This window comes from Mesoplodon mirus (assembly GCF_964341445.2).
Source record: "Mesoplodon mirus genome assembly, chromosome: 10".
NCBI classification, from domain to species: Eukaryota; Metazoa; Chordata; class Mammalia; order Artiodactyla; family Ziphiidae; genus Mesoplodon; species Mesoplodon mirus.
This window is the reverse complement of record NC_138986.1, coordinates 38,106,022-38,133,554: the sequence shown is the minus strand read 5'-3', so window position 1 is coordinate 38,133,554 and position 27,533 is coordinate 38,106,022. Positions and strand designations below refer to the sequence as shown.

At 37.5% G+C, this 27,533-nt stretch overlaps 1 pseudogene across 1 annotated transcript; it reads left to right on the top strand.

Annotated features, from left to right (window-relative positions):
- Nucleotides 1-4,659: 4,659 nt before the first annotated feature.
- On the top strand, nucleotides 4,660-12,905 carry LOC309811175 (ubiquitin-conjugating enzyme E2 R1-like; annotated as a pseudogene). The gene is made up of 4 exons: nucleotides 4,660-4,722; nucleotides 6,697-6,884; nucleotides 9,926-10,006; nucleotides 11,824-12,905. The product of its transcript is annotated as a ubiquitin-conjugating enzyme E2 R1-like (transcript).
- Nucleotides 12,906-27,533: the final 14,628 nt, after the last annotated feature.

The window sequence follows — 27,533 nt, the reverse complement described above, 5'->3', positions numbered from 1 at the left end:
ATCTGAATCCCAAAGAGAGGCAAGAAGAAATCCAAGAAGAGATGGAACGTAAGGACTTTCTCACCTGAGGAATAGCACGGGAGGAAGAAGCATTATTTACCATATAAGAAGATAAGAAGAAATCAGGTTAAAAAAAAATCAATGAGTTCCTATAATCAAGTGTGGACTACTGTGACAATATAGAATCTCTGGAAGTTCTAAACCCAAGTGGAATTTGCAAACATCATAGTTCCTTTTCCATGGACCTTCATTCATTGCTTGTAAGAAAGATTGGGAAACCAAAAAAGAGCCCCCCAAGGTAGTGCAGACATGAAGAAGGAGATTGGCCATCACTGAGGGAAAGGTATGGAACCCTACACCCCTACCCTCAGCCTTCTCACATATGGAGCAAAAGTCTAAAGCCACTGGGGAAGGCCAGCAAACTCTGTCACCTTTAGGGTACAGGTGAACACCCATTGATGTTACAGGAAAAAATTCCCTCTACATTAGAGAAAGCAGCAGAAAAGAGCCTGAGACCCAGCATCCTATTGTAATACCACTAGCAAAGGGGGGGAAAACACTCCTAACAGATACAAGTTAGACTTTGGCTGATGTGGGGAGAAGGGGCATAAATCCTCCCCTGGGCTCAGGCACACAGGATCTGCTTAAGATTGAGATTGGACTGGAACGACAGAGAATATGTCTATCCCTATGTCTAAGCCTAAACTATACCAAGTAACAGGCTACAAAAGTCTGTTGCTGCAGTAGGGGAAGAGCATGTGGAGAGAGACAGAGAGAGAGTGCATGCACTCCCTTTATTGTACAGGCATTCAGAGAACTGAGGGTAGAACAAAATCACTGAGGGAGGAAATAAAACCTTGTGGTACTCTAGCCCGCATTAGCTTTATTAACTTGGTTTAAGTTAGACTTGGTCAACTTAAGCACAAGGCAATGCTAGAGAAAATTGAAGCCTGTGGTACACTGACAATAATCAAAGCCAAAACAAAATCCAAATTTGGCTCAGCTTCTTACTGGATTGACTCAATACCCACACTAATGGCCTGAGAGGAGAGTGCCCATTTCTTCTTCACATATAACATTTCTCAGGTCTAAATGTTATTTACCTGAATCTCTACTGGTTTACACATTATGTCCATCATGTAATAAATAATTATGAGACACACAAAAAAGCAAGGGGAAAAAATATAGTCATTGTCAAGAGACATAGTAATCAGAAGAACCAGACTTAAAATGACCCAGATGTTGGAACTATCAGACATAATATTTAACATAATATTATTTATAATAATCAAAAAGTAAAACAAGAAATATGTCTACCCACCAGTGAACAGATAAACTGATTATGAAACCCACATAATGGAAGCTATTGAAGCAATAGAAAAGAAAGAACTTTGGATATATGCCACCATATGGATGAATATCAAACGCATTCATCGAAATTCCTAGACTGTCAACACTTAAAAGTTGAATTTTATAATATGTACATTTTACCTCAAAAAAAGCTGAATTTGAAAATAAAATCAGGGGAAAATTTCTCTCTGCCTGGTTTTGAATCTGATTCTACAACCTATTAACTCTACAACCTTTATCAATTTATGTTGCCTTTCGCTGCCTGCATTCCTACATCTATAAAATAGGGAAAACAGTGAAGACATGATACCTACCTCACAGAGTTCCTGTACAGAGTTAAAACATGTAATATACATAGAACAAACTACCACTTAAATATTTGCTATTATTATTAATTTTCCAACCTCATCACCTACAAATGCCATGTGGTAGCATGAATCTAGACATTCTAATTATTTAAGATTCCTTTAATCCACCCTACAATTTCATACCATGTTTTTAATACTTCTTGGAATGTGCTTTATCATCTTACCCACAATTCCCAGCAGTACAAACTTCTCATCATTAAAGACAGAGTTTATATGTCTTCTCTGTAGGCCTTCTCTACCATTTTCCATTGCTATCCAAGTGAAGAAGATTAATTCCCCTCTTCTTTAATACATATCTCCATTTTTACACTAATCACACAATACTGTAATTATTTTTTGAATCTTTTTCTCCTCTCATATCATGTTATTGAATAAAAGCCAAATTGTATTTAATATTATGTCCCAGATCTTAGTTCAGGGCATGACATGTGATAAATGCTCAATAAATATTGGAATGACTGAATGGATATGGGAATCTATTATGGTTCACTTCAATCCTGGTTGGTAACTATTAAAATACCAAGACGAAAGAAGCACCATAGAAAGAAGTTATCTGGAATATCAGAGCATGTAAAGTCAATCAGTACAATAGGACATGCTCCTCTTAGAGGCTGGAATCTGCAAGAGGCCAGGAATTTCAGTGATGGATGTTTCCATCAGCCTGCTGAGTAACCCAGGCTCTCAGCCTTACTAGCTTTATTAACTTGGTTTAAGTTAGACTTGGTCAACTTAAGGCTTGACGGCCTCATTTGCCTCTTTCTTAGAAAAGTTTGGTTGGTTCTTATCATGAATGTGTATAGTGCCAAGATCTGCCTTCACCTTTATTTCAATCTCTAGGCATGACCTTGTTTTATGTTTCTGAACATTTGCAGGAGGCTGAGGGAGGTTACTGCCAGTAGAGGCCAGTGACGGATCACCTGAGGGCATGATACAATGTAACAATTTTATCGCAAAAAAAGAAAAAAAAGACACTCTTATTTAATCTGAGGATCTATGTAGCAGGGATCACCAGCCTCTTCAGAACTTTTCCATAAACTGTCCTAGCTGTTTAACAAACAGACTACTCTCTGGATGTCCTGGACATCTGGTCATGGCCCTTGACTACTTCTATAGTCTTTTTTTTTTTTGTTTTGTTTTTGTTTTTGTTTTTGTTTTTGTTTTTGGCGATATGTGGGCCTCTCACTGTTGTGGCCTCTCCCATTGTGGAGCACAGGCTCCGGACGCACAGGCTAAGCAGCCATGGCTCACGGGCCCAGCCGCTCCGCGGCATGTGGGATCCTCCCGGACCGGGGCACGAACCCGTGTCCCCTGCATCGGCAGGCGGACTTCCAACCACTGCGCCACCAGGGAAGCCCATCTATAGTCTTTTTGATGATCAATGGTCATAAGCAAGTTACTTTGTGAATAAATATATCTGCTCAGGTGATGACAGGAACAAGAAGAAAAGGCATTACAGTAATTTTAAAAAGGTTTGATTTCTTTCTGTTCCAATTTCCTAGTTGGCCCTTTAGAGATTTAGTTTTCGTAAATGATGCCAATAGCAGCTTGGAATTCTCTGTCTATCCACTTAGCTACTTCACCTAGGGATAAGTCTATTTCTTCCAAAGACAATTGGTAAGACTTGTCCCCAGAATCTTCTATAAGGGTTTTACCACTTCTTACCAAAGATGTGTAGCAAGAGACCTAGGCCTCAATTTCTTACCAAGCTTTCTTCCCTCTTTCTTAACAAAAACATTCTTAACACGTAAGTTTGAAAGATAATCTTGCCACTGCTATCAATTTGTGCCATAAAATGTTGAATTGTCAAAGCTGACGTATACATGAAAAATCTTACCCAGCGCCAAACTTTTCTAATATTTAACTATACAAGCAAGCCACAAGCTGCATGTGGAGAGAGTGAGTTACTCACATGTTGCTCCTTCCTTCTACCAGGTTATTGCTCTGTTCCATCTAAGTCTACTGCCCTTAGGCGGGCACTTCAGATCCAGACCTAAGACAAAGTCTGCCTCTCCCAAATACCCTGTACTTGTAGCTACCCTCTTACACTCCTTACTGTGTCCAGAGGATTCTAATTGTATTTCATGAGGATTGGCTACTTTTCTATTAAGTGGCACATATAAATTCCCTGGTTGAAGCAACTCTTTTGGTTAGCTCACATTGCTACAGGTGCTTTGCATCTATTTTCCTTCTTTCTTTGTTAGTTCTTTAGTATTCCTAATTCCTGACTCCTTGGAGCTTATTTGTCAGTGTTGATGGCAGGGAATAGAATCACTCAGTGTTTTTAAGCAGAAAGGAATTCAGTACCAGAATTTAGGTGCTTACAAAATTGTTCTGGAGTGAGAAGTTAGAGGTCAAGAAATGTTACTGCCACCTCGTGGTCAGGAAAGTGCTGCACCACTGCCAACCTAACAGAGGCATTTCACCCACATCTATTTCAATGGTGTAGACAGACAAGGAAGCTCTTGCACGTGACACATCTGCTGCATTCTGCTTATTGACCTGCTCCACTAAATAAGGAAGAATGACCCCCACATCCTTCATTTTCTAAACTCTAATGAGGACATCTCAATGGTGGAAGCTAATCTCATCCAGAAAACTAGTTGCAAGGGCATCTGAGAAATGTAGTTTCTAGCCATACAGCCCCTGTGATTTAGGAGGTGGGGGGATTAAACAGGAAGAGAGGTGCCAGGTGACAGTACCTAACACAGATTTATTCGTTACACTTTCGCAATCTCAGAAGCTATTTCAGTATCCTCAGTCCACACCTGACCTGACACATTCTGCATTTCCCTCTCATGTCTTTTCAATAAATTCATGTATTTTAAGAAGTGGCAGCTAGCTATTTATAATTTTTTAAATCAATGATAGTAGGTTAGTATTTTCACTGCTGGTGAAACATCTGCATTGTTATTGAGGCTTTCTGGAATCCTTAATTTCGACAATGACTCTACTGAGAATTTCAGGCCCCACGGCCAGCCAGCCGACATGGGAAATGTATTCATTAGTAAGATTTTGGAGCCTCTTCCCTTAGGGCACCCGTAAAACCTGCCCTCTTTGCTCAGTCCCTAGAGCTGGTCCCAATCCATTATAGTGTAATACAAATTAATTTATTATTTTGTGGTCATGAAATTATAAGCACTACTTTTCTATCCTGAAAATAATAATGTACAAAATAAAAGGAAATTAATTATTCTTTTAATATTTCTGGAAGAGGAGTGGATTACTTATAAAAATGATAATAAAACCATCCATTTCAAAAGTGACAAAAAAGTTTAAAAATTCTTTGGAGTCAGCCTCCAAAAACCTTTTGTCCTGGCCCCTTCTATGTTTTAGTCAGTAGGAACAATCTCGGAACTGCATCCCTTCCAAACTCCAAACCAATAATTGAGAAAATAGTTTAAAGTTCCATTTTTGGAACTTGCTATTTATATGCTAAGTTTGAACTATAACATGGAATAAAAGTTCTTTGAAAATGTCCCCAACATTGTATATCTCATAATAATTATGTTCTGATTTCCTATTTTTTCTTCCCTTGCCCATTCTTCTATCCTTCTTCCTCTGACTCTCCTTGTCTCACCTTTTCACTGTAAAGATTTAAGATGTTTATTTCTTTTCTTCAACTGGTATTTTTTTGTTTAAAGGAGATTTTTCATTGCTCAAATAGTCTTTTTTTTCAGTAAATTAAACACTGCTACAAAGCTGATTTTCTTTATAAGAATAGAGCTTTTACTGTAATTGTACAGAATACCATGGTAGGAATGTTATTTAAAGCAAAATATTCAAAATATTCAAGATATTGTGACAGGGCCAAGAGAGAGGCCAAAGAAAAAAGTATAATTTTTTTTTTTTTTTTTTTTTTTGCTTCTGGGGAATGAGAATTTGGTGTTACTGATGGTACTGATTTTTTACTGAGATATACTATACACTCTTTTTAATGAATTCTTGCTAATTAATATCAGACAGTGTAAATCACAGAGGACAAAGTGAAAAGTTTTAATCAGCCACTGAAATTTAAAATCCCATATTTTTAATACAGAAAGTTTCAGGAAGATGAATACTTGTTTGCTTTATTAAATATCCAAAATATAAGTAACATCTAGATGCAAATTTAAACATCCATTATGAACTAGTTGAAAACTGTGCCACTTACCAAAATGAAATGACTCTGGGGTAATGCATTTTTTGGTAATTTCTCCTGAAAAAAACAAATGCCCTAATTTCAATAATAGTATATTCAAATGTTCAAGGATATTTTAACTTTTTGTTAAGTGGTAAGGTCTAAGTTATTTGTGTAAGACATGGGCCACCATGGCACGTTTATAGACTGAGTATAAAAGAGAGACACAGAGTTCAACGCCAAGTGTTTTAAAGGCAACCTCTTCCTTTTCATGCTCGTGCCAAGCGCTGTGTGTGACACAAATTGGCTTTTTTTTTTTTTTTCGGTACGCGGGCCTCTCACTGTTGTGGCCTCTCCCGTTGCGGAGCACAGGCTCCAGACGCGCAGGCTCAGCAGCCATGGCTCACGGGGGCCCAGCCGCTCAGCGGCATGTGGGATCTTCCCGGACCGGGGCACGAACCCGTGTCCCCTGCATCGGCAGGCGGACTCTCAACCACTGCGCCACCAGGGAAGCCCACAAATTGGCTTTTTATTGTTATTATTGTGTGTTAAATGAAAAACTGATGCTATAATAGCAATATTAAATACAGTATTCATTATAAATATAGCTTATCATCGGGAAAGATTTGGATAAAGATTCAATATTTATTTAGTCCTACTTTGTGTCAAGCACTAATCTCTTTTACATGCATTATTTCATTTATTTCTTTCAACAATCTGAGTGTGCATTGGAAGGAGGGAAAATTATAGCTCATTCCAAAGTGATTTTATGGCATTAGGATTCCAATTAAAAAGAAAAAGTCTGAAAGATATCACAAAAATAATACTTGTTATCACACCAGAAATTGTTGTCTCATCTAGCAAGAAGCAATAGATTCTGACTGGGCAGATGCTGTTCCCATGCCTCCTAATGGCAGTTATATACTGTGGGCACCATCGAGGTACAAGCTGTGTTTGCTGCCTGGGCACTTTGGATTCTGTGCTCCCAGGCCCCAGAGGAAAGAAGAGGAGTCACCGGCATGGGAAACTGACACTGATCCCAGGATGAGGTAGGGCTGCTCTTACAAATGGGAGTCAGCCCCACTGTAACTGTGAATGGACAAGTGCAGCAACACCAGACCAAGAGGGTAATTGTCAAGAGCTTACTGCCTTCAGAAATGAAGGTTTAGGTCATACCGTCATGCATACAACACCATTAACTGGCAAGGTGATAGCCTGGGATGAGGGGATTTTGAAACAAATAATGGAGGAGGAAGAGAATGGGGAACAATGGTGGCCCCCAGATCAACTGCAGAGGCTGGGGCTATCTATTCTTCTTCTCACAAACCTCCCTATTCAAAATTCAAATTATTGACATTATTTAAAATTTTCCTGAGGAAGAGAGGACAATGGAGGAGATTTCCTTGAATCTGTGGGGTGGAGCAAGTGTGGGCTGTGGAGGCCGTGAGAGCGCACAGTCAGGCCTGGGCCACAAGGAGCAGAGCTCATGGAGAGCCCCAGCTGCTGTGTTCTGACATCTGTTGCCCCATTTTAATGGAAGCCACACTCCCCACAGGCTGCTCCTGCCAATGAGAGAGAGTGGCAGGGACTCACAGGCAGGTCTGTTCCTTAGAGAAGCAGGAATCCTGGGACAGCTGCCTTTGGCTCCTGAACAGCCTTGTGGAAATGAACTTTCCTTTGAACTTCAATCTAAGATGTTTCCACCCAGTTGCTTCCTTCCTGTCCTCTCTCCTCACTCAGGGTCAGATCTAAATCCTGATCTGATGTCTCTCCCAGCCTCCCTTGGATCCCTCCCCATTTTCTCTCATAGCTTGCTTCTCACAAGGCCCGGACAAACACAGACGCTTACTGGATGAAAACTGCCCACTTTTTCATTGAGCAGTTTTGGCTCACGTTGTGTAATGAGCTGACAGCACAACAACCTTATCTTATAAGGCTGACAAGCCTCCTATCTCCCAGAAATTAATCAACATTTCAGGCCTGTTGATGAGACCTTTATAGTTTTTGCTGCTCCTGCAGATAATTGTCTTAAACTCTGGCTCATTTCTTTGTTCAGTTCACTGTGATGCTGAGAGGAAGAAGCAGGTAACAGCGTTTGGGGAGGAAAGAAGGGGTTGAATGTTGAAACTGAACACTGCTCTTTTAAATCTTTACCATTAGTTCCAGCAATAAGTTAAACTTTGTTTGATTTTAATTCTCTTCTTGACTTACCGTAACCATTTTTTACACATGCTTGTTATATGTTTTCTTTTATTTCTATTACCAAATATATGTTTATTAATATCAGTACTATTCTTCCCTAAATTTGGACTCTTCTCCTCCTTTAACTTTCTGATTACCAATTATATGTCATTCATTTAACCACATTTATTGAAAATCAACCTCATACCAGGCAAGGAAGGGGGAAGAAGAAATGAATATCAAGTGGATTTTAATCCCAAACATTCTAGAGCTTTTTCATAGCTAGGAGAGACCTAAGGGGAATAATTCTGCCCATTTTTCAGCATGCCTCCTGTTTCTGCCTTTGTTTATCTATGCTCTGTTACCCAGGTCATGGGACCCTTCATAGAAGGACATGCAACCACATAAGAAGAATAGAAAGCTAACAATTTTGTATATTGGATGAGAAATGAAGGACAATTTATGTAACTGCTACACAGAGTTTGCTACAGTAAGCATATTTTCCCAATCAGAACTTTTTTTTGTAATCATGGAAAACTGCTTATTGTGAGCACTTATTACCCAATTGAAATGATTTCTTTTAAGGATAGAGTGTGATTTTGAGTTTTATCCAATTGGAAGCTTATCATGAAGCATGATTGCCTATCTTGATGCATTATATACAATCAGAAAATATATGTTAATTAGGAAATTTTGTTCAAGTATGTTTATGAAATGCTTGGTTTAGAAGACCTTGCATTCAAAATTGAGAAAGACATGCTCTCGGGGACAAGGTCTAAGGCAAAAAGAAAAAAAAAAGTAACATCTGTCCATCAGTGCTCCTGTGAACCTGTGAACTTCTGTCTTTGCTTTTTGATCGACTTTTATTGGCTTCAAACCCTGATTTTTATCTTAGAATCTGATTTTCACATTAATCTTATAGATAGGATAATTCTTCTTTGCCAAATTGGTACCGGTCTTAAGCCTCTTTGTTGTATTTTATTGAGATTTATTTTACGATAGCTCCCCTTAGCTCTCACTCTTGACCTGGCTGGTCCCTTTTTTTTCAAAATTAAATTATTAAAATGTATAATGTACAGTAATATTCTCCCATTGAGATTCTACAGTTACTCTTTTACTATACTGGATTTATCACATACATGTCCCTCTACCCATCCTACAATTTATCTTATTTTGGGATGCATTTCAAAGTTAGTTGCAAATATGACACTTCAGCATGCATATCATTCACTAGAGTTCAATAATTATTGTTCTCTTTAATTCTTTAGAGATAAAATTTATACACAAGGAAATGTTCAGATCATCAGTGTTTCATTCCAGGAAAATTTTGACAAATGCTTTGACCTCTGTTACCTAAATCCCTGTGGGCATATTTCTTTCTTAAACTTCTGGTAGCTAACAGCTCATAGCTCACAGACATATTGACATATGACTAAATTTAGCTGGGGCAAGAAAACACCTTATTGGGAGATAAACTTGGTTTAAAACCAGGGTCACCTTATGGCATCTTGACGACTAGCCCTAACTATATATGACTATGTCATACTGTCTTACCCTTCAACATGGCAGTCAGCACCTCTTACTCCAGACTGTGAGCTCAACACTGACAGAAAAAAATCTCACTCATCTTTAATTCCAAACATTTAAGAAGAGATAAATATTTTATACTTTAATAATAAACATAAGTTGCATATTGACCTACACAAGAAATCTGTCCAAACTGATAATGTATAAAAGTATTGTTTGCTTTCCAAATATTTTTAGTTCCTGCGATCAGATAGCAAGAGTTTTTAGGCCTCAGCATTTTTTATATATAAATTTCCAAAATCTGTATGCTCCTTAGTTCCTGAATACATATTCTACCTGTCCAAATGCTTACATTTTTGACCTGTTTTGACCTCTAATATAGATCAGAGAATCAAAGGCTCACCCAGATGAGAGTATCTGCAAAATACTGGTCTAGAGTGGTTTGTCAGCCTAATAACCACAGGTAAGAGAATCTTATGAGAAAATGACTATATTCTCCCACTGAAGGATAGCAGAGCTGCTGCAGGATAAAAATCCAATTCCAAATTTCTGTGGACTACAGTTTACTCGACAGGAAAGGATCAAATGATGGTAGAAAGAAAATAGACTCTTAGTATGTCTGGGAGTTTCCATGAGAGCTGCTTCCTTCATCCCAGCAAAGGCTTTTCTTGACATGTCCTTGGCAGAGGTGTCACTGGGGGTAACAAACACCCCCTGAGAGTCACTTCTGGATTTTCTTAAGCACATGAACTAAAATATACAATTTCATGTTTTCAGAATCACCTATGTTGCAATTACTCGGCTCCTAAAATGCTCTGCCTCTTTACTATACCACATGCTCACTAGTTCACAGTTTTGCACCTGCATCATTGTATTGTATCATGTAACAATTGTATCATGTAACAATTACCTTTTTGGTAGTAAATATTAATATCGTAGCAAGAGATCACTACTTTAAATAAGAAAATGGTTGAAACTAGAGTATTGATTCCCATTAACTCTTTTTTTTTAAACAGCCGTATCTAACTTAATAAATAAGACAGTCTGTTCATGGGACCAACATGGAGACAGACAGACTAACAGGGATTAAATAAAGAATTCCCCTTTGGATGAGATCATGAGAAGAAAGAAGTTAAAAGATTTACACATGCTTGTGTCCCAGGCATTACTCATCAAATGCTTTTTCTGCATGTATTAAGACGATCGTATGATTTTTATCTTTTCTTTTATTAATGTAGTGGTTGTTGAACCATAACTGCATCCAAGGGATGAATACCACTTATCATGGTGTACGTATCTTAATTTATTGTCGAATTCAGTTTGCTAATGTTTTGTTGAGAATGTCTGCATCTGTGTTCATCAAAGACATTAGCCTACAGCTTTTGTTTCTGGTAGTGTTCTTACCTGGGTTTGGTATCAGGCTAATGCAGGCCTCAAGAAATGAATTTGAAAGTGGTCCCTCTTCTTCAATTTTGTTGGAAGAGTTTGAGAAGGACTGGCGTTAATTTTTCTTTAAATGTTGGGTAGACTTGACCAGTGAAGCCACCTGGGCCTGGGACAGAAAAAAAATTAATGTCATCATTAAGTGGATGTCAGTAGTGCAGGGAGAAGATTGTAATGCATGCTAGCGGTGCTGTTGGTACCCTGCCCAAATACCCCTTAAGGCGAGGAGTACACATTCCCTAGCTTATGTGAGTGTTGGCAAATATCAGCTCACACCCGCTCCCCTAGCTGGAGAATTTCCATCAGCCAAATGGCAGCCAGTTTGACTGGGAGGCTACATGCCAGCCCCATCCATCTCCCTGAGGTAGAACTTGGCCAAAGACTTTCAATCGACTGCTCTGCCTGCCTCTAGCTGGACTAAATCTATAGTACCTTTCCCTAAAAACTTCACAGTGATTGATCACACTAGGCACTCTCCAGACCCAATTCTTTTCCCCCCACCATATGCTGCTTCCCTCACTTTCTCCTGAGAGCGTTTCCACAATGAACACATGGGTAAGAATCCCTATATCAAGCTTTGCTTCTAGGCAACCTGATCTGTAAGGCTTGGGAACAAAATTAACATAATAGAAATCTGAGCAAACGAGGAACCACAGGCGTAGGGTGAATGCAGGCAGACGGAAGGCAAATTTTCTCTACTCAACAATTTTCCATGGGTTTACACTAAAGAGAGTCAGTGCCACTGGACATATATACAGCAAAAGTACACAAAAATTACTGAAGAAATGAGTGAATTATAAACACAGAAGCAAACTAGTATAAAAGTAACATAAGCAGGTGGAGCGCCCGGGGGCCCAGGCGGCGCGGAGAAGGAAGGCAGCCCCGCCCGGGACGCCGACCTGGCCCTCAGCCCGCGGCCCCGCCCACCCCGGCCCCGGGCCCGGCCGCCACCGCCATAGCCCGGCCGCTGGTGCCCAAGATCACAGAAGGCGCTGCTGCTGGAGCTCGAGGGACTGCAAGAGGAGCCGGTGGAGGGCTTCTGGGTGACCCTGCTGGACGGGGGCGACCTGTACAACTGGGAAGTGGCCATCTCCGGGCCTCCCAACACCTACGACGAGGGCGGCTACTTCCCAGGCGCGCCTCAAAAGCCCCATCGACTTCCTTACTCCCTGCCAGCCTTTCGGTTCCTGACCAAGATATAGCACCCCAACATCTAGAGACTGGTCCGTCACTCAGTTTGTGACCCGCCCCCCCGGAGCTGTGAGCTGCCCTCAGCGCGGTGAGACCCCACCCAGAACGTCAGGACCACCCTCCTCAGCGTCACCTCCCTCCTTCACAAACGCAGCGCCTCACCCGCCAACTTGGACGCCTCCGTGATGCGCGGGAAGCGGGAAGCGGGAAGCGGGAAGCGAGCGAAGTCAGGACCGGGAGCACGCGGACGTAACCCGCAAGCAGGTCCTGGGGGCCGAGGCGGAGGCGGAGCGGCGCGGCGTGCAGGTGCCCACGACTGGCCGAGTCCTGCGTGGCCACCGAGGCCCCGGCGCCCACCAGAGCTCAGAGCTCTTGCACAGGACGACGACTACGAGGGAGGAAGGCGAGGCCGAGGCCGACAGCTGCTTCCGGCTCGACGAGGACGACCCGGGCAACGAGGGGTCCTGACGCCGCGTTCCCCACGTATAGACTTACAAATTTTACCTCAAAAAGAAAAAAAAAAGGTAATATAAATCTCTTAGTCATATTAAATAATTTATGCCTCAGAATGCTGTTGCGAAATCTTAGAGCAATCTCTTATGGTCTCCAGCTAGTGCTTAGCGATTATCACAGTTTCTGTGAGTCGTTGGTTTAAAACCTCTGGATTAAACCCAAGCAAGGCTCCGCTCTCACATGTATATTCCCTCCAAAAGGATATACCCCTTAGTTCTTTCGCACACATCCTCTATAAACTATGTGTATTTAATAGTTTTTTTAAAAATTAATTAATTAATTAATTTTTTGGCTGTGTTGGGTCCTCGTTTCTGTGCGAGGGTTTTCTCTAGTTGCGGCGAGCGGGGGCCACTCTTCATCGCGGTGCGCGGGCCTCACTGTCGCGGCCTCTCTTGTTGCAGAGCACAGGCTCCAGACGCGCAGGCTCAGTAGTTGTGGCTCACGGGCCCAGTTGCTCCGCGGCATGTGGGATCTTCCCAGACCAGGGTTCGAACCCGTGTCCCCTGCATTGGCAGGCAGATTCTCAACCACTGCACCACCAGGGAAGCCCACTACGTGTAATTAGAAGTTGTTTACTGACTGGTTTTCATGCATCTGTTTTTTGAACTATAAATTTTACAGTTGATTTTAGGAAGTTGTGATGGTTAACTTTACATGTCAACTTGGCTGGGCTATAGTACCCAGTTATTCATTTAAAAACTAAATTAGGTGTTGCTGTGAAGACATTTTGTAAATGTGGGTAAGATCTGCAATTAATTAACTTTAAATAAAGAAGATTATCCTCAATAATCTGGGTGGGCCTGAGCCAATCAGTTGAAAGACCATAAGAGCAAAACTGAAATCTCTCTGAGGAAGAAGAAATTGTCATAGAGACTGTAGTTTCCAGCCTGTGAGCTGGCCTTACAGATTTCGAACTTTCCAGCCCCTGCAATCATATGAGCCAGATGCTTGAAATAAATCGCTATATGTATGTGTGTGTGTGTGTGTGTGTGTGTGTGTGTGTTGGTTCTGCTTCTACTTGTTTTGTATTATTGGTTCTATTTCTTGGAGTAAACTGATACTGAAGTTAATTTTTTATATAATAGTATTTGGTCTAGAAGCAACTAACATAGTAATAGCCTCTCTCATTAGTTCAGTGCCTTGAGAACTGATTTATAGAACACATCTGCAAATGCTTGTCTGCCAATCATCAGTTAGTCCAGAAGATAGCAGAGAATCTAATCTTCGTTTTTAGGTAAGTGGTTCAAATATGTTGTCCTGCTGATGTATCATTGACTGTATAAAATCTGGAACATTGTCTCTGGTTCTCCTGTTTTTAGTACTTATCTCTAGATTTGGCTGTTCCTCCAGAAGCTATTGATAATTACAATCTATATTTTGAATCAGTTGTTTTAACTCCATACTGCAAGTCACATATCCACCTTTCAGACACAAGACTTACCTACTGGCAACAGCCCAATATTTATCCCATGACACAGCCTGATAACTTCACTAGATCTGGCGTTTTCTGATCGACCCCATCTAACAGCCTTCCATGCCTTGGTCTTATATGTCACAATTAATTAGTTACATATTGAATAAAATGCTGGTACTGTCAACTAACTTATTCAACATGGAATTATGGTGTTTATGTATCATAGTATTGTATAAATAAAAAGGCCTGTTTGAGAGTCTTTAAATGAGGTATTCTAAGTTTGTCAATTTTACAATTATTATAATGAAGTAAAATATACATAATGGTAACACTACCATTTAGTGTTTTAATTTAATAGATTAAGTTTAGTTTCAGAAAGCCCTCAATTTAAAGTATGTTAGAGATATCACTGTTAACAGCATTGATTTTAGGACTGTAGGTGTGTGTGCCATTTGATAGACTGTCAGTTGTTGGATAATTTGCTATGTTATTGTAACCCAATTAAAATAATGAATCATTAGATTCTATAGCCAAGATACAGGACTAGAGAATGAACACTCCAGAGTCCTGGCTTCATTCCCAGCTCAGTCAATATCTATTACAAATAAATAATCTCACCTGCCTATTTCATTTTCTCCATCTATAAATCACAAATGCTTAGTTACCAAGTTAAGCCTTCAGAGCAAGTTGTAAAGATTAATAAGTTAATGGTTGTAAAGCTGTAAATCCTCAATCGAATTATTATGCAAGGGTTCTGATTATGTAGTTACTATTTAGGTAAACGACATAAAATCATATTTAATCTTGAAATAACTGAGCAGATAGAACTGCTGATATAATATATACACACGCAATGGCTAGCTTTTTATTTGCATATTTCCAAGATATATTTGAAAGACATAAAAAGGCAATGATTTGCATATGCTAGCACAAAGGTGGAAATGAGAGTAAGTTCATCATTTGAAAGTTTGAGGTCATTATCTGATGTAAGAAAGTTGTTATCTGACATAAGTCAAAATCAAATACAGAACTTAGCAGTTGGCTACAGGACTAATGCTTTAAACTATTTACCAATAGTCCCATAACAATTTTACTTCTCTCAGAAACATGTATCCTCAGTTCTGTGAAAAACTTCAACAGTTCTTCAAACTCATACCTTTTACATTCAGGTTCCCAAATATAAAATCCTTGACTTCTTTCACTTCAGGCCTTGAACCAGCATGTCTGTATAAAGTCTATCATTTTCTTTCTCAAAATTAATTTAATTGGATAATTTTTAGTGATATGGGATGGGGGGTAATTTGATTAACATACATAAAGTTTAAAAAAAAGCATGGTCTTTAAAAGTATAAGAAGGGAAGAAATCTTTGAAAAGCAATTTGTGAGAAATGTTATACTAATTGCACTAAAAGATTTGGATAAAATAAATGTTCATAAGAGAGCACTTTTTTTATAATAGTGAAAAATTGCAATAAACCCAAATAGGTGACAAAAGAGTAAAAATGAATTACATTTTGTGCATATAAAAATTGCTGTGCAGCTATTAAGTTGCTTATTTTTTATATTTTAATTCTATAAAATGCTTAAATATGTTACTATGTAAAAAGTATGGATACAAAACTATAATACAGGATATTCCATAATTTTAAAAAATATTTATTATATAGAAGAGTGACTGTGAGGAAATACACCAAAAATGGCAGTGAAATTATCAAGTTTTTATTTTCTTTTTTATTCAATTTAGATTTTTCTCTATTTTTCAGTCTTCATTTCCTTAACATCTTGAGGAAAATTCATCAATTTGTGATATGCACAAGTTAATCAAAACTGCTTTATTTTTATGATGCCATTTTGACAATCAGTTTATCTATTTTCATTTGAAATGATGTCTTTAGCACTTTATTCACTTAAAACTTTTAAATACCTCTCGCTTCTGTGCTTCAAGAAGCATGAGAATTTTCGAAAATCATCAAAAGTAAAATTGAATGTAAAAATGAGCTATTTTAAATCTATGACATCTTGCTCCTCTATTCTCTAACAACTTATAAAATAAATTATTCCAGAAATGTGTATTGATCTCCTACTATATTCCAGTTGCTGTATATCAAAACTAAATTCTCTTGATTTTTGGTTGACTTTGATTTAAAATATATTTGAGAATTTATTGTGGTATTCTTTGTAATTTGTTCTAATGTCTTTAATCTGCAATGGCAGATACTTACATTGGCTTTCTCAGCCTTTATTTCACCCATCATCTACTTGAAGAGGTTGGAAAGCTAAAAGTCGTATTTCCCAGACTTTCATGTAACTCAATTACTACTAAATAGATGCACTTCCACAAAAATTGGAAAGTGCAAATGAGGCAGAGGTAATCCTGTGATTTCTGGCTCTCATCACCTGTTAGGAAGGCCATGCTTTCCCTTGTTCCATTGTTCTTTTTCAAGAAGCAGTAGCAGTAGCAGTGACTTGACCTAACCCTCTAATCCGTAGTTTCCAGGTTCAGAGTGTTGTCTATTCTCTAATTCCCTTGTGTCTAGAGACTGTTGTGAGGGTGACCACAACTTCAGACCTAGACTGGTACAACTGATGGTGACATCAAACATGGTAGCTCCCTAGTGGGTAAGTTTTGTATTGTTCTCGGAGCCATTCCAAGAGCCCCAGCCTAGGAACTGCTGGTTTACCCCATCCAACAATTTTGCAAGCACTTAAATCTCTGTATTTTATAATAATACATCATGCTTAAATATCTAGAGTGGTTCAACATTAAACCCTGCCTGATTATTTTCTTTAGCTGTTGTACCAATAATACTCACTGAAATATATAATAACAGAATTATAAACAAAACAAAACAAAAACACTTTAAAAAATTTCCTCTCCCTCTTCATGGGTAAAGATCTTTACTTATTAAAATGTCTACTTAAGGTATATTTTCAGTCTCTAATTTTAAATAGATAGAAAGGTAGATAGATAAATAGAACACAATCTCCTGTAGCACGAATATAACAATCCTAAAAACACCAAGCTTCATGCAAGCAGTTTCATAATTCAAAATTCTGCCCTATGATATGTCAGTGTTCAGTCCCATTGAAATAATCTGGACTTTCTCTGGTCTGGTTGCTGAATTGTCTACTAAAATATTTTAGCATCAGCAAATGCCTATTAAAAACGTCTTACAGGGCTTCCCTGGTGGCGCAGTGGTTGAGAGTCCGCCTGCCGATGCAGGGGACACGGGTTCGTGCCCCGGTCCGCGAAGATCCCACATGCCGCGGAGCGGCTGGGCCCGTGAGCCATGGCCGCTGAGCCTGCGCGTCCGGAGCCTGTGCTTCGCAACGGGAGAGGCCACAACAGTGAGAGGCCCGCGTACAGCACAAAAAAGGAAAAAAAAAAAATATATGGTCCATTCATCATAGTAAAACAGTGCTGATACATTACCATCAACTAAACCCCATCCTTTATTGAGTTCTTCAGCTTTTCCCTAATTTTTTTTTCTGTTTTAGGTTTCCATCCAGGATTCCACATTGCATTTAGTCATCATGTCTCTTTTTGCTTTTCTTGGTTGTGAAAGTTTATTGGACTTTGATTTTAATGAACTTGATAGTTTTAAAGGTTACTGGTCAGGTATATTGTATAGTGTCCTTCATGTGATGTCTGTGTAATGTTTTTCTCATGGTTAGACTGGGATTATGGGTTTTGGGGAGGAAGATCACAGAGGTGAAGTGCCATTATCATCACAGTGTATCACCGTGACTTCTCACTGTTGATGTTAACCTAGATCACGTGGCTGATAATATTTGTCAGGTTTCTCCACTGCTAAGTTACTTTTTCTTTCTCCCTTTAGAAGTAAGTCAGTATGCACAGTCCAGATCTTAAGGAATGGACAGTTGTGCTAAGTACAGTAATTCTACACAAATTAATTGGAATTCTTCTGTAAGGGTAGATGTGTCTATTCTCCCCCATTCATTTATTAATTCATTTATTTATATCATTATGGATATTTATTTCATACTTTGGGTTATAATCCAATACTTTATTTATTTTGTTGCTAACAATTCTTCAGCTGTGGCCATTGGGAGCTCCTTCAGTTGGCTCCTGTGTCTTTTAGACATATCCCCATTAATGTAGCTTTTTTCCCCCAAGTACTTCCTTACTTTCTGACACCAGTAGATGCCCCAGGTGCATTTTTTATGTTTCCTGCACCAGTCCTAGAACGAATTACCTCTCCAAGGAGTCATAATTTCTTCAACTGGAGCATGGTATTAGAAACCAAAATCTGGGCACTGGGTTTTCTTATTGCTTGTTAGGGTGTTGTTGCTTCTAGGCCCTTTCAGATGAAATATATGTATGTCTACTAACCTGTGTATATACACATGTCTATATATATTTATATAGATAACCATCTCTATCTATATTAAGCTAAGCATGAGTTTATACTGATACCTCTAACCCAAATCCATTATCAAATGGCTAATTTTAGCCTCCTCACTTGCTTATCTGTAATCTCCCAACCCAATATTGAGAAACTTGGCTTCCACTATCTGCCACCCATTTACTTAATTGTTCAATTCTAGCATATGCAAATAATTATTTCAGAATTGTTAACTCATACCCGCCATGGGAAACATTTATCAGGTAGTGTACAGTTACATCACAGTTCATTTTGCCTTTAGTCATGAAGTCTCCACTTATTTCCAGAGTTGCTTAAGTCAACCCCTTATTCTCCCACCCTCTTCAGTGAGATTGGTTTATTCATTTGTGATACCGTTACATTATTTTTGTCACATTCTGCATTACATCCTGAGATCCTCCAGCCTCCTAAATGATTTTTTAAATTTGATACATAAGGTTTGCTCTTTATGTTGTAAAGTTCTATGTATTTTAATACTACAGTCGTATATGTTGTATTCACCATTACAGTGTCATGCTGAATAATTTTGCACCTAAAAATACTCTGGGCATTACCTGCTGACGTCATCCTATCTTCTGCCAAACCTCTAACATCCAGTTGTCTCTTTACGATCTCTGTATTTTTTACCTTTTCCAGAATGTCATATAATTTGGATTATACAGTATGTAGCTTTTTTAGAGTGGCTTCATTCATATCACAATTAGATACTCTTCTTTGTAGTAGATGTCTAGTTATTCCAGTACCATTTGTTGAAAGACTGTCCTTCCTCCATTGAATTACCTTTGCTCCTTTGTCAAAGATCCGTTGGCTATCTCTACATGGTTCTATTTCTGAACTCTATTTTTATTTCTTTTCATATCAATTATACTTTTTTTTTTTTTTTTTTTTTCCTTTTTGCGGTATGCGGGCCTCTCACTGTTGTGGCCTCTCCCGTTGCGGAGCACAGGCTCCGGATGCGCAGGCCCAGCGGCCATGGCTCACGGGCCCAGCCGCTCCGCGGCATATGGGATCTTCCCAGACTGGGGCACGAACCCGTATCCCCTGCATCGGCAGGCGGACTCTCAACCACTGCGCCACCAGGGAGGCCCAATTATACTTTTTTTTAAGTTTATAGTGGTTGTTCTAGAGTTTACAATATACATGTTTAACTAATCTAATTCTACCTTCGAAGAACTCTATACCAGAGGGTTCTTAATTGCAGAGTATACTTAATGGCTCCCTCTCATCCTGTATGATATTGTTTTCTTTCATTTCACTTATCAATCTGTCTTTATCACAAAGTAAGTTGCTACTGTTTTTAGCAACTACTATTTAAGCAGTTATCTTTAGATCAATTAATAGTAAGAAATATAAATATATTTTTTTTGATTTATTTCTTCTATATTATTTTCTTTCTGCTTGAAAAACTTTAACATTTTGTACAGGACAGGTCTGCTGGTTATGAGTTACTTCAGTTTTTGTTTGTTTGAGAAAGACTGTTTCTTCACAATTTTGAAGGATAAGTTCACTGGATATGAAATTCCAGGTTGGTGAATTTTTTTCTCTCAGCACTTTAAATATTCCACTGTGCTTTATTCTTGTTTAAACAGTTTCTGATACAAAGTCTGCTGTAATTACTATTGTCATTCCTCTATAGGTAAGATGTTTTCCTTTGGCTTTCTTCAAAAATTGCCTTTATCTTTGGTTTTCTGAAGTTTTCATATGATATGCATAGGCTTATATTATCTTTGAATCAGTCACATCCTGCGGTACTGGGGTTAGGACTTCAACATATACATTTGGTTGAGGACACAATTCAGCCTTTAACTTCCCTCTTGACTTTGGTTTTCCCTAAATACCACCAGAGACAGTTTGTGCCTTGCAGCTTGTTCAGCTGCAATCCACTGTTACTAGACTAGACCCTGTTGGTGTGTGGTAAGGTGTGGAGAAGGAACAGTGTTCTATAATCTTCTGATTAAGCCTCAGTCTTTTAGTGAGTCTGTGTCTCTGGTCTGTGACCATCACAAGTATTTCTTCTTATGTAGCTCCCTCCTCTTTCAATGAAACGGGAAAGCTAGAGAGGGCTGAAATGAGAGGAATACCCCGTTCCCATGGCTCCTTAAAGGGAAGACTCTAAAAAAATCATTTCCCCCGAGAGAGCAGAACTCTGTTACAGAAAAAAACGGGTCTATTTCACAAAGGTTATTCTTCCTCTACCTCTGCTGGAACTAAGAGGGGATATTCCTCTGACTTTCACTGTGAATAACTGGTGGGGTTTTTTGGAGTTAAAGTCTACGAATATATTAAGCCCCCCCCCCCAACAAGACTGGGGATCCAGGAGTTTCTTGCTCTCACACTAATCCATACTCAGCTTCAAGCAATTTGTCAGCATTACCATTTCAGTGTTTCTACATGTTTATAGCTCTAGCCACTTCTGTCCAGATAAGCAGATTCCAGCTGTGATTCTCTGGATTTGTCCTTCTCTCCAGATTTTTGGTTAGTGTCCTGTAAACTCAGTCTTTGGATGGGTTTAAGAAAAGTCAATTTCAGTGTGTCTGGCTTTTTCTTGTTATAAAGACAGAACTGATGATTTCTAAACACCTTACATGTTAAAGCAGAAACCAAATCCCCTAATTAACTTTTTATTTGCAATTCAGAGGTCATTTATCAGTCTTCATCTTCCTTAATATCTCTGGGGCTTTCCTTAGATGATCATTTCCTCTTCCATTGCCAGTGTATAAACTATTCCCAGTCTGGGATAAGAAGCTTGTACCAGAATGTAAATCTACTACATCAGTAAGCACATGTTTAGCTCAGCTGACATTTTTTTTTTTTTTTTTTGTAACAAGACTTCCTTGACATAGAGGCAGAGTGTTGTTGCACATTCTCGCACAAGTCCTCTGCCCTGTCATGGACTGGTCACAATCAGTTTGTTGACTAGCCACTTAAAGTAGAACTACTCAGTCTGATATACAGGCATATATTTTCTGCTACTACCTACATTATGGAAAATATGAAACATGAATTCTCAGTTTATACTTCTCTCTTGACATCTTTGTTCTCTGATTCTGACTTATAGGTTACCTCCCAAGCCATATGCATAGGCCTGAGAATGATAATACTGTTCCAGTGCCAACATTCATCATTCTTTTGATATGTATCCTAGGATAATACATTTCTCAAACAACTTAATTGCCAAAGTGGACATTTTTCCTGTGTCTGAATGGGAAATTCTTTATATTTTATTGATAGGACTCAATGTTATATCCTATATATTTAATATATAGTGTGTAAGTGAAGTTGTATGTTTTATCAATAGTCAAAATATATGTTGAATTTAGGTCACTTAAAATTTATAAAATTGTAAGTTCATGGATTCATTACCATTTATGAAGTATTATTAGTAAATATTAGTAGTCAATTATTCTTCTTGCCTTTATAACCTAAGAATTTTATTATTATTATTTCAAACAGTTTCAATATTCTAGAACATTGTTTTTATAATGCCAGTATATATTGATAAAAACAATATAAGCAACCAAGTAAGTAAAAATATTCTAACCTTCCAAACTAAAAATGTCTGACAGAGTCTGGAATATTTCCCAGAAAGAATCCATTGAATGCAGGTTACCATGGTGATTAGCAAAAATGTGGAATGAAGTTCATTTCATGATAATTGCTACATATTTGCAGCTGAAGTGCATCTTTCAGTTTCAGTCGCCGACTTTGAGACCGTAATAATAGCTCTAGTATCTGAGTTGTATATTTAAACCTGTAATATTGTGCAGGGACATATCTAATTCTATGGAGATTCTTTTTCTGTGGTGACCAACATGGTAATTTTTAAAAGCTTATCCCTATTTATTGGGATTTCTGTGTATAGTTAATTGAGATTATGTTTGATTGATTCTTAAAAAACAGAATTTATAATGTCCCCAAGTCAATTTAAAGATAAAAGGAAAGCGTTTTATTTTAAAATCCACCCCTTTAGGAAGAAAGCTGAATTTATTTTTTGAGGCAGCTGAATGCTCCTGCTTTGTAATTATTTCTGAAGAAGTTCATGGTCTAATGCCAACTTTTGTGAATTAATAATAAGTTTTGAAAAATGTTGCCAAAATCAGAAAGTTAGTGCTTTGAAAGGTATTTTAACTCTTTGGGGCCAAGTGAAAATTAAATATAAAGTGTAAAAAATTGCTAAGGGATCTGTATGTGATATTGTAAGTATATAAATAAACCCAGTCAAAGATTCTTAATAATAGTTGCAGAATAGCTATGTCAAATTTACTTTGTTGTATGCTACCAATTCAAGTCTGTGAAAAGTTTTTATTTTAAAATATCTGTTTTTTAATTCTTACAAAAACCCTCTGAATAAAAATAATATTAAAAAAAATAACGTTCATTGAGGACTTACTCTGTCACAAACACAATTATACATATACTAACTCATTTAGTCCTCACAGTAATACTAAGAAGTAGGTTATTATTCTTATCTTCATTTTATGGTTGATGAAACCAAGGCACAGAGAAATGAAGCAATTTAGCTGGTGTCACACAGTTAGGGTGGAATCAAATTCAGAGATGGTAGCTCTAATATCCACACTCTTAACTGTATAATGCTATACTGCTGATCTGAAGTATTTTTATTCTCAATTTATGGAAGCAAAATTAAAGGCTCAAAGAAGTCAAGTACCACCAATGTTACATAGTTATCAAATGGCAGAAATGGAGCAAGGCTTTGTTTTCTGATTCTAAATCTAGGAAGCACTCCATCACAGCTCATGGTCTTCTTCGACTTGAATGTAAAATTAGTGTCTTGTACCTGGCTAGTCGGGAAATAAAACAGGCTAGTTCTAACTGCTTGTTACAGTTATAGCCTTCAGACTGGACTCCCCTGTGTCATATGTTTATCATATTTGTCCTTTCCAAATATCAAATATATATTATAATACACAAAATATAGCATTTATTATTTTTATTCATGTGCCAATAGACTAAAGGGAGCCATTGTTACCTGCTATATTGCTGTAGATCACTGATACATGATCAGTGATTATATACGATATTAGTTATGTATCACTGACATATAAAGATTAAAACCCCAAATGAGCAGCTTGCCATTATTAACAACTAGTTCACCACTTAGCATTTCTTTTTTTAAAATTTTGTTTGAAAGTAAAAGGAATGACATTTCACTATTGAGAAACCTATGGAAGTCAGCCTTTACATGTTATAAGAAATTTTCTGTCTGATTACAATAGTCCTTTTAAAATTAAGAAAAAATGAAAGTGTAACATTGCATAGCTTCAGAGGGCTGAGAAATTAACTTTTTCATGTGATTAGCAGAAGGAGGAAGGAAGAATATTAGAATACCTTAATTTGGTCTCTAATAAATACCTCAGAAGTAACCTTACCCATGAAGCGGTTCAAAAGTCTGGCATTGTATGTGTGTGTGTGTTTCTGTATGTGTGTGTTTCTGTATGTGTAAAATAGGAGCAACTGAAACTGATGTCCAAATTTTAAAACATCAAAACAAACAAACCAAAAAGCCTATATGTCATCCCAATCTAGTAGAACGGTCTACTCCAGAAAGATACAGTGGTTCTGACTGGGAAAGAAAAGCAGTTACAGGGATCATAGGTGAACCAGAGGAACTGAGAGCTGGCTTGTGACTCTAGCAGACATATTTAATAGAAATACTTCAAATACATTTTCGTGTTGTTTTAAATTTTAGGTTTAAATCAATAATAATCATACACAACTAATAATTTTTGATTCTGCAGTATATTTCATGACATTAAAATAACAACACCATTAAAATAGTCTTCCTTACAGGGATGGCTTATCCCGCATTTATTTAAGGGTATTTGTTTACTCTGTGCTCATGATTAGATTAGTATATATCCTAGCAGCATAATTATTTAGCCATATTTAAGAAGAAAATTAGTGTATTAGAACAAAATATAATAAATGCCTTTTTACTGGTATTAAATATATTTATAAAATTACAGCAACATGCATAATAGTGAATTTGATAACTCAAATACTAAGATTCAGAATCCTTAATCTTCACAGTGAAATAATTGTAAATGGGAACTCTTTTTAGTACTTACATAATAAATACTTTACTTTTGAGAGTGCTGTGATTATCTTATCATTAGTGAAGTAATAGGCTAGCCAGTTACTAAGTGTCAAAGTCTATGAAACATTTTACAAATTAGTCCTCACTGATATGTAAGTATTAAAACTCCCAAATGAGCAATTTGTCATTTTTAACAACTTTACTTAGCATTTAGGTTTTTAAAAAAATTTTGGTTGTTTATGCCCATACAATCCTTATATGGTATTGCAATTAGTTAAATTATGAAGATTCTTCAGAAAGGAGTGATTAGTATGAAAATGTTTCTGCTTTTATCCTGCCCATCTAGCAAGAATATCTTGATTCCTTATGGTTTGGGAAGTATGGGATACACTTACCATTGTCTGAGAAAATAATATAGACTATTGTGACTCCTCAAATTTGCCAATGAGATTTTAATATATAATATTCCCTATAAAACACATTAAAATACAATTGAACATGTTAATGGAATGACTTCAAATGTTTAACTGATTCAATAAATACAGGACAGACATTATAATGTTATTATTAAGGTTAATTTCACTACTAAAAATAAGCACTATTATATGCCTCATTATATTATTAGCATATCTAGATGAAGTTACAAAATTTTTTTTCACAGTCCAAGAGTTACTGCTGATGTCGCACATAATAAAGTACTACAAATCCACGTCAGACTGTGGATAGTGGGAGGTCTCCAGACGCACCCATTAGCTGTATGAGTCATTCCCATGCACCCATTTCACAAAACTGTGATTCAAATCTGTGCCTCATCAAAATCACGAGTGAGTACATATCACTAGCCTACTATTCACAGGAATAGAAACTCTAAGTGTTGAACTGTCATATGCCAAATATATGTTTGTAATTGAGACAGTTCCAGCAGAAAAATGATATCTTTTCTGAGCATAAATAATTTAGTTGGCAGAAAGAAGACTTTCATGAAACACTCAAAACAAACAGCATCTGAATTACTACAAAAATATAGTACACATTAAATGGTTCTATTTCTCCTATAAGAGTTTTCTTAAAAATCACCACCTCTGTTAAGTGTTCCTGACTTCTCTAAACAAATTAACCACTCCTTCCAGTCTGAATATGTTTATTTAGCATTTCTCAGTATCTATTTCATATTTTTTTTCTTATTGTGTCTACCCTTAGCTAGAACTTGAGAATGTCAGACAACACTGAAATGTCATATTCATGTTTGTATTTCCTAGCACATTGCCTGAAATATATCACTGTCTGTCAGATTAAGTCATTCACTGGAAGCTCTGCTAGGCATGGGTTACTGGGCACAAATAATTGTCCTGTCCCTATTTGGTCCAAGAAGACATTTAATCAGGTGTTGTCTGTGGATTCAGAGTATGAATGGTGGCATCTAAGTATATTTATGTGAGATTTATCACATACTCTGGACACCATGCACACAGATACACAGAGAGATGACATGTAGAAGTATTATGATCAGAAAGGTATATGTTGATATGGCAGTAGAAGATCCCCTTCAAGAGAAGAGACTGATAGTTTATCTTTGTTTTCTGGTTTCTCTTTAGATGAAAGGTTTGTGTGTTTATACTTTCACAAAAGACATGGTACTGTGACATATTTCATTATTCACTGTGGATTTATGTATTATATTTCATTTTCTGTCATGATTCAGTTACATTTTTTCCCTTCTGCAACTTCCGTATGTCAAGTTGTGATAGCAGGAAGCATTTTGATTCTCCCCCACCATGATCCAACCCCCTCTACCAGTAGCTTCTGATTGCTAGGAAGGAGTGATGATTTGGACCTATTGGGGCACACAGGTTAGACACACTCTCTACTTCCAAGTCCTGGCACCAGATCCTTTGTCACTAGAGATTCATTTTCATGATTTAATGATTTCTTCTAGTTTTTCAAAATAAAACTACTCATCAGAGAGGAATTCATACTATGAAGGAATTGATCAGATCACTTCCTTTCTGGATTGAAGGAATCTTAGAACATCCTCAAAGGACTTGTCACCAGAGGAGTGCGTGACTGTTGCAGTTCAGCCTTATCTTTCCTGTCCTCCTGTGCTGATTAACTATGCCATTTGGTTATTTTTAAAGCATCATTAAGAAGAAGGGCTCCAAGTGATCCCTTTTCAGTATATTTTTCTTTTATAGTTATCATAGCAAGTAGCATAGTGTTACACTAATTGAAAAAATTTGATAACTACCTTTTCATCAATTAATGAAATATTTGCCCTCTTTCAAATATCAAAGGATTTCCCCTAAAATTTTTATTGTAACAGACACGTAATTCTGAGATGATTTTTTGTTAAGAAAGTGCTTTCATTTTAAACTCCAGAATTTTGACGCTTCATTTACCAACTATTCAGAAATCCTGCTGAGTTGGCACTTGCTTGGCAGCCTAGATGCAGTGGCACTATTGTAGAACCACTTAGCTAATTTAGAGAGTTGTACAGTTTAATTCAACATGATATTTAAACAATATAGAGGCTTTTCAGAAAAGGAAAATATGAAGATCTGAATTTGTGTCACACCAAATTATACTAAATATTGATATAATGCCACACAAACAGGAAGACTTTTGTCATTTTTCTTGTAAACCCTCATGAGAATCAGCATATCTGTCATTTCTTTCTTTGAACTATTTTCAACTTATGTTCTTCTCGGCTATGAAATAATGACTAATGAGCACTTTCTGGTTCTAAAAGGGTTAAAATGTATTTGGTTATTTTCAGAAATACTTTCCTAAAGTCTTCATTTTCAAGATTGGTAGTAATAAGAAAAAAAGAATCCATGCACTAACAACATAATTTTCATGGATGATAGAAATTGGGAGTGGGAAGTCAATTTTGTACCACTATAAAATTTAAAATATGTATGTAACTTTATGTTTGGTCTTATAAGTGTTTTGTCAATTATTGCTTCAG